Genomic DNA, 12,954 nt, shown 5'->3' with positions numbered 1-12,954 from the left:
ACAAGGACATAAGAAACAAATTTCAAGTAATTCCTTTTCCATACCTCAAACCATTAATGCTTCCAAGTGCTGTGCATCCATTTAAGAAAAGAAGGTTAGCCATTTTTGGCCAGGAAGAATTAGTAACAAAAATTACTTAAAAAAAGATGTCACTGAGTACATCACTGCATGAAAGAAAGAAACGAAAGAAAAGTCAATAAAACTTAATTGTGACAGCTTTTTTATGACAATTGCCAAGAATACAACTTTTGTTAGAGAAAACAGAATGGCACTACAGGTAAAAAGGATTACTGCACGTGTTCCAGACAAATAGTGCTGAGGTACAATTTATCCACTCAGCAGGATACAGTTGGGTTGTGTTGGTCTGATGGAGCTGAAGAGGCTGCTAACATCAGCTTAGCCAGCAGAAGGCAGGAGCGCCTCGGGGACTGTAGCAGACCCACTAAAGTAGCACAGGGAACATTTGGCTTCAGTTCCAGAGCTGCTGAGAGCTGAAGGTAGCCCACTCAGCACAACAATAAGATACCACAGACTGATTATGATACACAGTCAGGGCTCACAGAACTGAGATTTTTGTGTATCTCTTGTCTGAACACAGAACGGGCGAATCTTTTCATTGAACAAGTAAAAGCAAAATAGTCCTTTCGGCTGTACTTGAAATTTCTGCACTAAAATTCTTCACAGTTTCTCTGTAAACTCTTTGGATGATTATTCTCACATTTGAGGACTTGAGCAGAGTTTTGACTGAACTGCAGGGAGACTCACTTTAAAAGCATACTCCAGAACTGTCTAAAACTAATGAAAATCTGGTTTGTATCTCCATTTCCTCCTTACAATGGCATTACGAACTGATGATGAGCTGAAACGCCACAGCTCGTATCTACAGCAACTTCTGTAAGTTCTTCTTCCATACAAGTGGAAGATATCTACACCTCAAGCTTAGCTCTCAAGCTTGGATCCGCCAATTCAGCTCGTAGAACTGAGCAATGAAATTCAGATCTAGATTCCAGTCTCTCCAGGTGTCCAAGTCCCTGATTCCACCTTGGTCCATCTCAGTGAAACTCTTGGAAAGGATCTGTTTTTCCCTATGATGATCCAGTGCTGGTCAAAGTATGAAAAGTAAGATGAACTGAGCTTAATCAGCTGAATTACTCTGGCTCAGTTATTTCTTCAAATAAAAACACTCCTCACCTTCCTTTTCTATTTAAAAGAATCTCAGCCAACCTATTTTTAGACTCCAAGTACCATAGTGAATTTAGATCCTGTCCTTCCAGCCATGCAATTCCAATGACTTATGCGTAACTACAATAGATTTACATCAGAAATAAAATGAACCTAACAGAGCTTCTCCATCTTACATTGTACAAAGATTTTTCAAACACGAGTTTCACTCCCCTCACAGACATACATCTTTGTGTATAATGCAGCAAAAAAAAAAGAGAAGAAGAATGAAAGGCCATCCTGCTCCTGGTTTTGATTCTTAACTGTTATATAAATGAGAAATACAAGTACATACCTGTCTTATAATTTTGCTTCTTGTTTTTAGAACTCACTCTCATACTTGCATTTTGCTTCTTTTCTGACCATCTTTAGTGAGGAGGTAGAAATAGTCCAGTGATGTAGATTTGACAGAAGCAGTGTCCCAGGATGTTTCTGACCTTCAGCATTTTTTTGATCCTAAGTGAACTCTGCAATTTAAAAACAAAGATACTTGTCTGCATGATCCGAAGATTGTTTCATTCGTTTGCTCCCATTTTATGACCATTTTAGGGCTGATTTACAGGATTTCTTACAAAAAGAGACAGCTGTCCGTCCCAGTGTGACAGCAGTCAAATACCTGTTGGGTTTGTTAGCTTGTGGAGTGCAGTCAGGTTCCTAGCAAACAACTGTTACAATCTCCAGCACTCTCTGGTAGCCCCAGCAGGGACTGGCAGCTGAGTGAGCAATGATTTCCTGGCACTGCGCCCTTTGCAAAGGCTGGGTGATGACTCCCGGCTAAAAAGAAGAATTCTTCCCTGCTGTGCTACCCTTTCAGAAGGACTCAGAGGAAAATATGTGCCTCCACTCCATCTGTATATGGCTTTCTACTGTCAACAAATACAGACATCAGTCTGGTAGACTTGGAACTAGCGCAGCTGAGGTTTCAAAGTCCGTGGTTTTCACTTTCCCTGTGGTACAGGAGATGAAAGATGGACAGCTGGCATGGTAAGGGGCAGTAAACAAAACATCTTTTTGCTTCCACACATGAACCAGAGGCAGGAGATACTAAAGGAAAGCTCAGCCATGAATTGCTGCCATTCTTCTGCTGGGGAAACCTCTGAGGTTCAGGCCAGTTTGCCTAATCTTTGTGAGAATATACCAATTTCCTACAAGGAGAACAGTCTGGCCCTGAGGTAATGCAGATAGCAGTCTTCTCAAAGGAAACTTTTGAGTCAGCTCATAATATTCAAAACCTACTGGCAAAAGTGGCAAAAAGGGCTTACCTACTGTGATTGTGTCCTGCACCTTGCTGAGGAACGGCAATTATCAGTGTGCTTAGGGATAAGCCTAAACAATCACAGCTTTTTGTTGTCTAAGATGTGTGGGTAAAAAAAAAAAAAAAAAAAAAAATTGAAAAAAAAAGCAAACAAACAACAAAGAGTGCTAGTCTGGTTGCAGCCAGATGTAAAAGGGTATCCCCACTCCAGAGATGTGCAGTCAGTTCTCTCTTTGCTCAGAGGTTAAATTACAATTTTACTGCTTCTGTGGTAGTCTTAACTGTGCAAAGCCAACACAGACATGGGAGGTGGTGATTAAGTTCTGTCTCACTCATTAACGGGGCTGCTGACTACATTCCAGTAGCACAATGTTTATCAGTACTTAGTGCTGGTGCCTGAGCTAGGAGGAATCTTGGCTTTCAGATCTCATGGACAGAGGTCTGGAGAAATATATTGTCCCTTGTAAACTGATAACTTTTGCTGAAAAGCGAGTAGAGTAACTATAAACACGGAGATCATGATGTAATCTCAGCAATTACTTTCCTAGATGGAGTCACAGTTACAAAAACAACTTGGCGCCACTGATTAAGGAAAGAATAGTGACTGCCACTGTCTCTGAAACCCTTGTGACAATCCTTGTCCTGCCTGGACATAATATGAGTGCTTGTGAAGTGTAATGTTTCAAGCTGGAAAAGCTGTATCTGCACCAAGTGTTCAAGGTGCAGACCATTATTGGGACTGGCTGGAAAGAGCAGCACTGTACTGATGTAGTTATTCCTTGTATAAATAGAACAACTTCTTAGGCAAAGAAGTTCCTGACTGGTTTAATAACCTGGTAAAGTCCCATTCCTTTACCTTTTTGGACAAACATGGCAGCTAACAGGCTGTACAGGCAAGGTGCAATATTTGAGCTAAGGTCAGGATTCAGCTAGTACAAACATTTAAGGATGTCTGAATTTAGTGTATGTTAAAAAAAGAGGAAAGCAATACTGGGCATCTGAGACCACTTGGAAATGCTGAGAAACGTGTGAGGTGTTGGCAGTAGGCATCATCTGATATGAGCTACTGAAAAAGTTTGCATGAACACAGATTTCAAGCAGTTTAATCAGAAACCAACCTCCCCTCTCTTTTAAATAGGAGGCTTTTTTTCAGTGTCTCTCTTAAGTGCCTAGCAGGTTTTGATGAGGAGGTTAAATTACAGATACTATTCCTGGCCTGGCACAGACTGAATGTCAGCCTTTTTTTTCACTAGGCAGGAGCTGGGTAAACCAGCAAACTCGGCTGGAGCGTATGACATCACTGCTGCTGCAATATATAAAGGGCCAGTTGGTTCCCCCACCCCCCCCAGCTGGTATTTGGCTGAAGGGTTATGCCATGAGACATCACAGTGGCATTTTGGCAGTGCCCTTGGGAGTTGCACAGCAGTTTAAAGTCAGCAGCACTGCATTAGCCACGAGAATGAGAAGGAAAGATTTTTTTTTTAATCTTTGTGAGTTGGTTTCTTCATGTGGTGCTCTCTCTGCAGCATCCATCCACGGCTCCAGCCCAAAACTCAGAGCCTTGTGGTGACTGCTGGCTGATGTTTATTCATGCTCTACGTCCACACATGCTGCTTCTTTAAGTTTCCAGGGGTTCATAATATCAATAAATAGTTAATGCTCCTTATCATGGGAAATAGGAGAATCCCTACTGAATTGATGACTGTTTTGCATAGGTGTATATTTGTTCATGGCACACAAGCACTTCAAAATCAGATGAGAGCTCTGGATGGGAAAAGGTCTCTTCAGCTTTGAGTCATCAAGCTGAGACAGTGCTCCCAGCCGATGGCAGCTCCTCCCTAGCCCAAGTGGGGCTGGCTCAGTGAGGTCCCCTGGATATTGCCAGAAAACCCTGCAGGGCAGCAGTGACCATCACATGAATGACTACGGAGTGTGCTGCTGCTGGTCAATGATCACAGCACTGATGTCTTCATTGCGAATTTAGGAAAACAAACAGGTGTCAGGGAGTTAACATGTGGACCAAGGGGAGGATCACAACACCCTCAACAAGCAGGGGAGCTGCCTCCAAGAGAGGCTCAAGCCACATTTCCCTGAATTGTCAAGAAAGGCAGTTTCTAGACTGAGGTGGCCGTAAAATGAAGTGTATTAGCACAAGCCTCTGTTTCCCTTATCCAACAAGATCACTTTCACCAATTCTTTGTAGTCATAAAGGGAAGCCAAAGTGAATTATCTTGTTTGGCGAAAGAGGAACCACTTTACTCAAACAGAAATACCCACCACAGCAGATGGAGGATGGAGAAGTGGATCTCTCTAGCTTAGGGCGAAAATCCCAAACACTGGCAGAAATGAACAGTAGCATAGAACAAGGTGACCTCAGCTATTCCAGCATCAGATCTTTGATCATTGCACTGGAAAGCGAGGCAAAGAAACCGTGTGTCTGCACCAAACCAGTGCAGGAAACTGGGTCCATTCCCCTCGAGGGTTTGGCCTGGCAATTATGTCTCGAACGGCTTGTTCTGGGCCAGAGAAGAGGAGAGACTGTTCTTGACTTTGGGCCAACTTCTGTTCTCAGTTACACTGGTATAAATCTAGAGTCATTTTACAGACGTCAGTAGAATAACTGAGAACAGAATTGGTGACTGAATACATCTACTTCCTCAGCCAACGCTGGTTGCACTATGCAGAAGCTACATATGCAACTGTAACCACAGTAAAGTGAAATTCAACATCTGCAAAGAGCTAAACCTCACCCCCATGGTATTCAGACCCACATCCAAAGGAAAGGGGTTGGAAACAATACCACATTTCTATGCCACCAAATCGTGCCCTCTGGATAATTCTGATTTTCTAACCTGTATTGCCCATCACTGAAAATAGCAGTACATTTGGGACAAAGTAATTTTGCTCTTTTCTGCAATATTCATTAAAATACATAGACCTTAGAGTGGTGGGGTAAGCATGGTACAGTTCCAGACTGCACCAGGAGATCTGGCTGCCAAACTGAATTGCCATCACGCGGACAATATCAACTTTTGGAAATATTTTCGTGTATGTGTTAGGGGAGGTTGTTCTCATTCAAAGAGCTTTTGAAATTTGACATGAAACAAAGATTCCGAAGAGAAATTAAATCGAGAATTTCAAAATTTCATTTAGAATTAGAAAAAAAAACCTTAAAAATTTTTAGATTAGTTCACCATTTTTAGTGAAAAAAGGCTGTGAGAAATAACTGTGCAGGATATATACTATAATACTATATAATACAATACTATAATAGTTATAATAGTATGTTTTTACTGTCTTTAAATCAAAGAGGGTGTATGCTATTTAACATTTACTGAAACCTTTCATTTTATTTTTTATGTCAAACAATACTCTGCTGGTACTGCAACAGAGAGTGTGATCTTGTTTTGAAATTTCCCTAAGTAAATATTTCAAATTATAAAGCCTATAAATTTCCAATTATCTTTCTAGGGGAAATGCCATTAAAATGAATATGATTGTGATTTTATTTGTTTAATCATACCTCTTCTTATTTTTTTTCTGAAAAAAAACCAAAAAACTTAGGTCTTTTTCTTCCAGTGAGCTCTACTGCAGCTACTTCATTTGTTCCAATGGGAGCTGGAAGGGGGGACTCATCATTTCAAGGAAGGTCATTGTAGGCTGGTGGAAGTATGAACACAAGGAAGATATGTACCTAGCTAATGACTGTGTGTTCTGCATCCTGCTGTGTCCTTTCCTTAAAGGAGATGAACCTCTTGCAGCCCCAGCTGAAACGCTTACCTTTCCAACTCAGACCACAAAGCTTCAAACACTGGAAGATGAAGACCTCACATGAAGAAAAATGGGAGGAACAGAGACTGCAAGTGTCTCTACCTTTCCCTTTCTGGTTCAGTGGCAAAGACCCAACAGTTATTTCCAGCCGGTCTCCGGACTGCCTTTCCCAATGTCCTCCAAATGCCCCATCCTGTCAACAGGCCTGTTAAGTCTGGAAGAAGGAGATGTCTCTCAGAAAGGGTTGTATCTGGACCGAGGCTTTCTTGCAACTCCTGGTTCAGTGCCTTTGAAGAGCCAGTAGCATGCAGACATGACAGGGGAAGTCACACAGAGCACATGACTGACACAGGCCAAGGGCAGGTGCAGCACTTGACAAACAGCACGAATCTATGAGAAACACAAGGCAAAAGGGATGGTGCTCCTCCCACCACCTGAAGTCAGCACAGACAAGTGACATTTAAGCAACTGAACCCAAACAGTGTGTTTCTTGGCATTAAATGTCTGCCTGGAAAAGGCCACTGTCTGTAACTAGGTCAGCCACTATACACCAAGATATTTATACAGCTCCCCAGCAATATGGTACATGAACACCTCGTGGCTATTTATCTTTGCAGACTCTCCCACTGCAAGCAGGATCTGTGTCTCATTTCAGATCAGCAGCTAAGGCTCAGCTTCAAGTGGCTGATTCGCCCAGTATCAAAGAGGGCATATGCGGCAGGGCAGGGAACAAAATCTGTGTTTTCTGAATTGCACAAGAAGAGCTTAACCTTTCTCAGGTAAGGCAAAAATCTGCCTTCCCAATGCCCTTCATAACCCATGGTACTTTAATCTCTGCAAGCACTCCCACTGACCCCCCTTTCAACTGAGTATGATGCTGTAGCTTGGCATTACATTGTATAGCAAAATCCAGCCAGATTTGGAGCAAAGATCTCTGCTTCATCTCAGGTGCTTGATACCTAAATCTTCCTAAGATTGTTAAAACTCATGCCTTCCTCATGAGCTGATGGTGTCAGCTGACACCTTACAATGGTACAGTGCCCTCACTGAGCACTGGAAGGATTTTGGCTGATGAGACAGGTATTCATCTTCTTCCATTCAGTTTCAAGCAAGACTTAGTTGATAAAAGCATTTGAGTTTTCACGTTCTGAATGGGAGAAAGGAGATTTTCCCATGGCAGAGGGAATGCTGTGGAGTATCACAGCACTGAAATGGCTAGAGATGGGAGATGACAAAGAGGGAAGGGAAATAAAATATACAGTCAAGCAAATAAATATAATGTTTTGGATGCCTTGTAATCAGGAGCACACCAGACTGTCCCAGTCCCTGTCATGGGAAAATTGTAATGATATCAACAAGAATGTTAGACACAAATGGGAGGCAGGTGTATTCTCCTCTGTGACCTACACGAGGAAATCTGCAGCTAGCAACAAGCCATGCCTCACTTCTCTTTCCAGGCTGGGGAATCTGAAACCATCCCCCACTTACTCTGCCCTCTGCTCATCAGCCCCAACCTACTGATACCATCAGCATTGTCAAGTTTACACTTACACCATTTAGGCTTCTCGACAAGGAGAGTCTGACCCACACTCACCACACAGGATACAGTCTCAGGAAATAACAGGCTTGCAGAAAAAAAGGATTATTCTTTTACTGATAGTCTCATCTGCTCTTTTTCTTTATAATTTCTGGATATTTACAAGATTTGGACAAAGACTTTGCTGAATCTGCTTTCTATTATGAAAAGAATTCAAAATGCTTGTATGTGCTAGGTTCAAAATTGTTCCAAATTCTAAGCAGTTTTCTCACCCACTGAATTCCACAGGACTTAGGGACAGTCAATATACCACATGTTACCAAAGACAAAAAGGTGTAGGTATCAGAGGTGAGGGAGAAGGTGGAGGCTCTGGTTTTCAAAATATTCTGTCTCAGGCTGCAGGAACAGAGCTATTTGTTACTTACACCTTGCTACAGCTTTCAAATGCAGCCAAGAGCTCTGCTCCTGAGCATGCAGTGTGGCAGGGAGGGTAATACTCAGTGCATGCCAGAGCACATGACTCAAGCACATAACCATCTTTTCACATAACATCTCTCCTCTGATGACAAACTGCTCCTCAACCTTTTGTGATTATAACAGAGCCATTCCAGCTGAAGGACAAAAGCTGTGGCTTGTCTTCTGCCTGCTATCTGGAACATGGCCATGGGACAGCTACACATCTATAGGAGTACTCTGAGAGGGCAGGGGAGCCACTCACCCTTGCCCCAAGTATCTCTGGAGGCCATACTTCTTTCCTCCTTTTGAGGAGCAAAAGCCAGAAGAAAAATCTCATCCTGAACAAGACGACAGTTCCTCCCAGCTCCCTCTTTCTGCATTGTGCACAGGAGCTGTTTTGGTTTTGGGAAATGCAGACTCCCTATTCAGAGATTGTTTAATTGTTATGATTTAATGGTGTCCCCCCAAGTCAATTCCTCATTCTTTCACATTTAATGCACTTGCTATGGTGTTTTTTATGATTAATCTGTAAAGAATATGTGCAAAAGACAGAAAAGGAAACATCAAGAGTTTCAAGCAGAATCCAGACTTATTACCCAAGAGACAGACTCTGATGACTCTGGTAGAGTCAGTCCCTCAGCAACTTCAATGATGCTGTCAGCACTGGGCTTCCCTAGACCCTCTGAAGAATCCTGCAGACAAATAATAGCATCACCACCAGCCTCATCAGCCTACTGCTGTCGCCACCTACTTCTCCTTTCCCATCCCTTCTCCTCAATTCCCACACACAACGCAGAGGTGGCAATTCTAGCTGCTTGTCTATGGCTTCATTCAATTCACAAGCCTGGTGAAAGACTAATTTCTCAGTTTTGGAGAGACAGAGCAAGTCCTAATATCATTACTTCAAAGCAGAGCAGTCAAAACAAAGAGTCTCAGTGAACAATATCATGATAAGGAGTGCTGCCCCCCTGCCCCAGCACAAACCCTGACACAGCTTGCAGAGGTCAGTTCCCTCTGAGTATGATGTTTCTGCAGCAGCATCCTGGGCAGTCCTGGGCACTTATCCCAATTTCTGCACAATGAAGCCCTGTGCTTTGAAATATGCAAAGGATAGAGACAGGGACACATGAAATACACCTCAACACAACAAAAGCCATCAGAAGAGTGCAAAACTGTACATGGGTCTATAACGAAGTGGATAGGCAAGCCAAGCTGGCCTTGAGGTATGACAGCTTATGCCTCATCCAGGTCAAGTTGATAGACAGAGGCATATCTGAGACTGAGGATCTGCAGTAGCTGCAAGTTGCCAGAGACTGCTGTTAGCTGACTTTGCATGTTAAGTTGTAGCCAAATGTTAACCACATACATCACTTTGAGAGACTCTTACAAAAATATTGCAGGTTTTTTTCATATCTGTCTTTTGCAAGTGGAAAGTATGAATTAGGTGGCCTTTGTGTACCTGATTGTCATGGCCTTGTCACAGTCCCCAAAACAGCCTTTGACACAGTGTGTAGGTAACAGGGAAAGCATCCTTGAAACTAATGGGATGTGGCTATGTGAGAGGCTGAAAATAAAGATGCTTCCCTATTTGACCTTCTTGGCTCATAAAAATATGTGTCTGACTGTTACCAGATGATTTAGATTAATCATTACTATCTACTGCCTTCTTAAATATCATTATTTGCAAGCACAGGTGATGGATGATAAAGAAACCTAGAACTATAATTAAATAGCTGCTTTCTATTCCTGTCCAAAGAAGATCATTTGGCAGGGAAACCCAAGGGAGACCTTACTTCTGGGTAAGAGTTGTCCTCCTACATCTTCAATGCTGCCTTAATTTCTCTGAGACTGCTAAAGGACAGGGGTCTTGGTGGCAGTCTCTTCCACCACACACATTTGAAAGCCATAAAAACCTGGCAAGCAGCAAAAGAGTCATAACACAGCAAGCTCAACAGACACACAAATATACACATATAATATATACGTGTACACACACATGTATACATATATATACACACACAACTTGAGATATATGTAAGTAATCACTGATCCATCCAAAAGCATATACAGGCTTGATTGAAGAAGAGCAACCTTATCTCAAGGGTAAAGTTCCCCTCTGAGTGAAGACATGCAGCTCTCACTGTGGTCCTTTCCCCACACAGCTGTCAGCTGGCTCCCAGACAGCTGATCCCAAATTGCAACACAACCTCAAGCAGCGCCGAGTTACCTCTAAAAGCAATGAACTCACCCTCTCGCTCGGGGTAGCCAAAGCTCTGTGTGACCTGGCAGCCCAGCTGCAGGCAAGCTTGCAGCTAAAAACCACTTGCAGAATATGCCTCTGCCAGCAACTTTCCCTGTGTGTAACTCAGCTGGACTAAAGAAAGACTGATACAGAAGAGTGGAATTTTCTCCCGACACAGCTCATAGGGTTAGTTCACTTTGTTTCTAGTCTTGGAGGGATTAAAAGTTTTGTGGACCTCTTCCACAGCACTACTAATGCAAGTGCAGGTGAGACAAGCATTTCCAAGAAGCAGGTAGGAGGAATAAGAGGCTACAGAGCAAAATTTCCATTTGCTTTTGGCTTGCAGTGCAGGGATGACATTACACCTGCAAACTTCCACCCAGCTGCGGCCAAGTTACAACTGTTTTGGTAACTAAGCCGAGAATGTGTATATAATTACCTTCCTAATGACAAGCATGGAAGGATGGAGAAATGTAGCTGAGGCTCCAGTGTACTGGGAATCTTTTACATCTTAGTATTTGTCATAGAACTCATCCTTCAAGCATTTAACTGAGGACATTTACTTTTTAAGTGGTCAGTTCCTTGAAGAAATGAAGGAAGAGAACCACAGACTTTGATCCTCTTCATAAAGCTTATTTGTCCTTCTTTTCTCTTCTCTCTTTTCCTTCTCCCCTGCCTCCCTCCCAGAAATGACAGATGACTAGAGAGGAACCCTCTAGCTGGTACTGTACAAATTCAGTGTGAACCAATCACTCTGGTCTGCTGATAGAAAACTTTTCTCTATTCAGATTTAATCAGATTGCCAGTTCACAAGCCATTTAAAAAAGCATAAGCAGTTTGGCTTCTCAAGCTCAATTTTAATTATTTCTGTTCTTTTTTTGCTACTGAGTTCTGCAGCTAGACTAATAAAATGCAGTTCCTTGGGATAGCAGACTAAGAAATTCTGCAACAACTGGAGTAAGAAAAGCCTATGCCATTTAAGAAATCTTCCAACAATTAAAACTGGATACAAGTCGTAGTCACAGTCATTTATAGTGGCCTCTTAGCACTGCATAAGTGCTATCTTAGTGAGCTATGAACTATCTTACTTTTTTCAGGCTCTGTTGTAAGGTAATTACTTTTTATAAAATATTTAAATTATTCTATTCCTATTTGTTCCCAAAAACATTCAGAAAAGAAACATCCAACAGCCTTCCAAACCCTATACAAATCACTAAAGTTTTAAAGAGTAGCTTATCTGTAGGCAGTAATCACCTGGAAAGTAAAACCCATGTATATTTCCTTAAAGTTGCTTTCAGCACAGTGTGCAAGAATTAAATGCAGCTTCATATCAATTCAGTGCTCTTTTAAAAAGATCATGCCCCTTTGCAAAATAATTACATGTCATAAATAGTATTCACTGCAAACAAATCTGTGTATATTTCTCTTTCCACACACAGACTTTCAGAGACAATCCTGCATTTCTCTGAGAAAAAGAAAAAAAGTTGAACAAAATGAAAGGACATTTCACCTCTAACCACTGAAGAAAATATTTAGTTTTTTAAAATTGCTGTTTGATTTCTCCTATCTGATCATTCACTTTACTGATCCTTGAGTACACACACATTCACACCCTCAGAAACCACCATTTCCACAATTTCCCTGTTTTAAAAACACCCATATGCTTCCCCCTTACCTTCTGTGCTCCAGCTTCCAGATAGGGACAATGCAGGGCTGTGCTTTCTTCCCTTAAGTCAAAGCCCCAGCACATTTTAGAGCAGCCTGCTCACTATTAGCAGTTCCCATTATTTATGTGTGTCGGACTCTTCCTCTGAACATGGTTATTTTAATAAAAACGATGACTGAAAAATAAATAAAATAATAAAAGTGGAGGAGCTAGCCCTTGAGCCCTTGCAGACCTGCTCAGCCAGGTGAAGTGAAATGAGCAAGGAATCTGAAGTTAGTAAAATGTATTTAAATAGTTATAAGGCAAGGGGAAACCAAACGGAGATCATGGTGGGGAAGAGGCAAACATACGTATTGGAATAACCACGCGGTGTCGAGTAACAGACAGATGAAACAAACAGTCATCAGCTATTTTTACATTCAGATTGGCCATTGGTAATTCTTCAGAGATAACTAACACAGACAGCAATGCTGTGCCATGGGCCTGCTGCTGCCAGTGAATCAAACCTTAGGGCACTGCAGTTCCGTACCTACAGGTGGGAGGCAAAGTGTTTATTAGGGTCACCACTAAAAATACTGTGTACATATGCACACGAGTAACACATTGCTGCCCTATGGGTGCTTTTTCATAAATAGCTCATTTCATCATCGAGGCTGGACACATGTAGCCAGTGTTCTTGGAGTTCTTGGAGTAAAGACCTCTTCCATCGTCCTTCCAAAGCACACAAGATCAGCCATCCTGCTGGAAGGCACATGCCAGCATTGGGTTTCATTCAGAGCACTGCAATAAGATGTTGGATAGTGGGG

General features: G+C 42.1%; 1 protein-coding gene across 5 annotated transcripts in view; it reads right to left on the bottom strand.

The window, feature by feature from the left end:
* C6H10orf71 (chromosome 6 C10orf71 homolog) overlaps positions 1-12,954 on the bottom strand; it is a 42,901-nt gene that overhangs the window by 9,360 nt on the left and 20,587 nt on the right. Inside the window, exons 1-3 of one of the 5 annotated variants that reach the window (XM_058842084.1) lie at positions 12,158-12,506; positions 6,257-6,461; positions 1,517-1,688 (exon numbers count right to left, since the gene is read on the bottom strand). The gene's annotated coding sequence lies outside the window, so the exon portion shown is untranslated. Of the gene's footprint in view, positions 1-1,516; positions 1,689-1,837; positions 1,860-6,256; positions 6,462-10,488; positions 10,510-12,157; positions 12,507-12,954 lie in introns of those variants that run through there. The other 4 variants (XM_058842085.1, XM_058842086.1, XM_058842088.1 and 1 more) reach the window with 4 other exon arrangements.

Source organism: Poecile atricapillus, chromosome 6, assembly GCF_030490865.1.
Source record: "Poecile atricapillus isolate bPoeAtr1 chromosome 6, bPoeAtr1.hap1, whole genome shotgun sequence".
Lineage (NCBI taxonomy): Eukaryota > Metazoa > Chordata > Aves > Passeriformes > Paridae > Poecile > Poecile atricapillus.
This window is presented reverse-complemented; position numbering and strand designations above follow the sequence as displayed.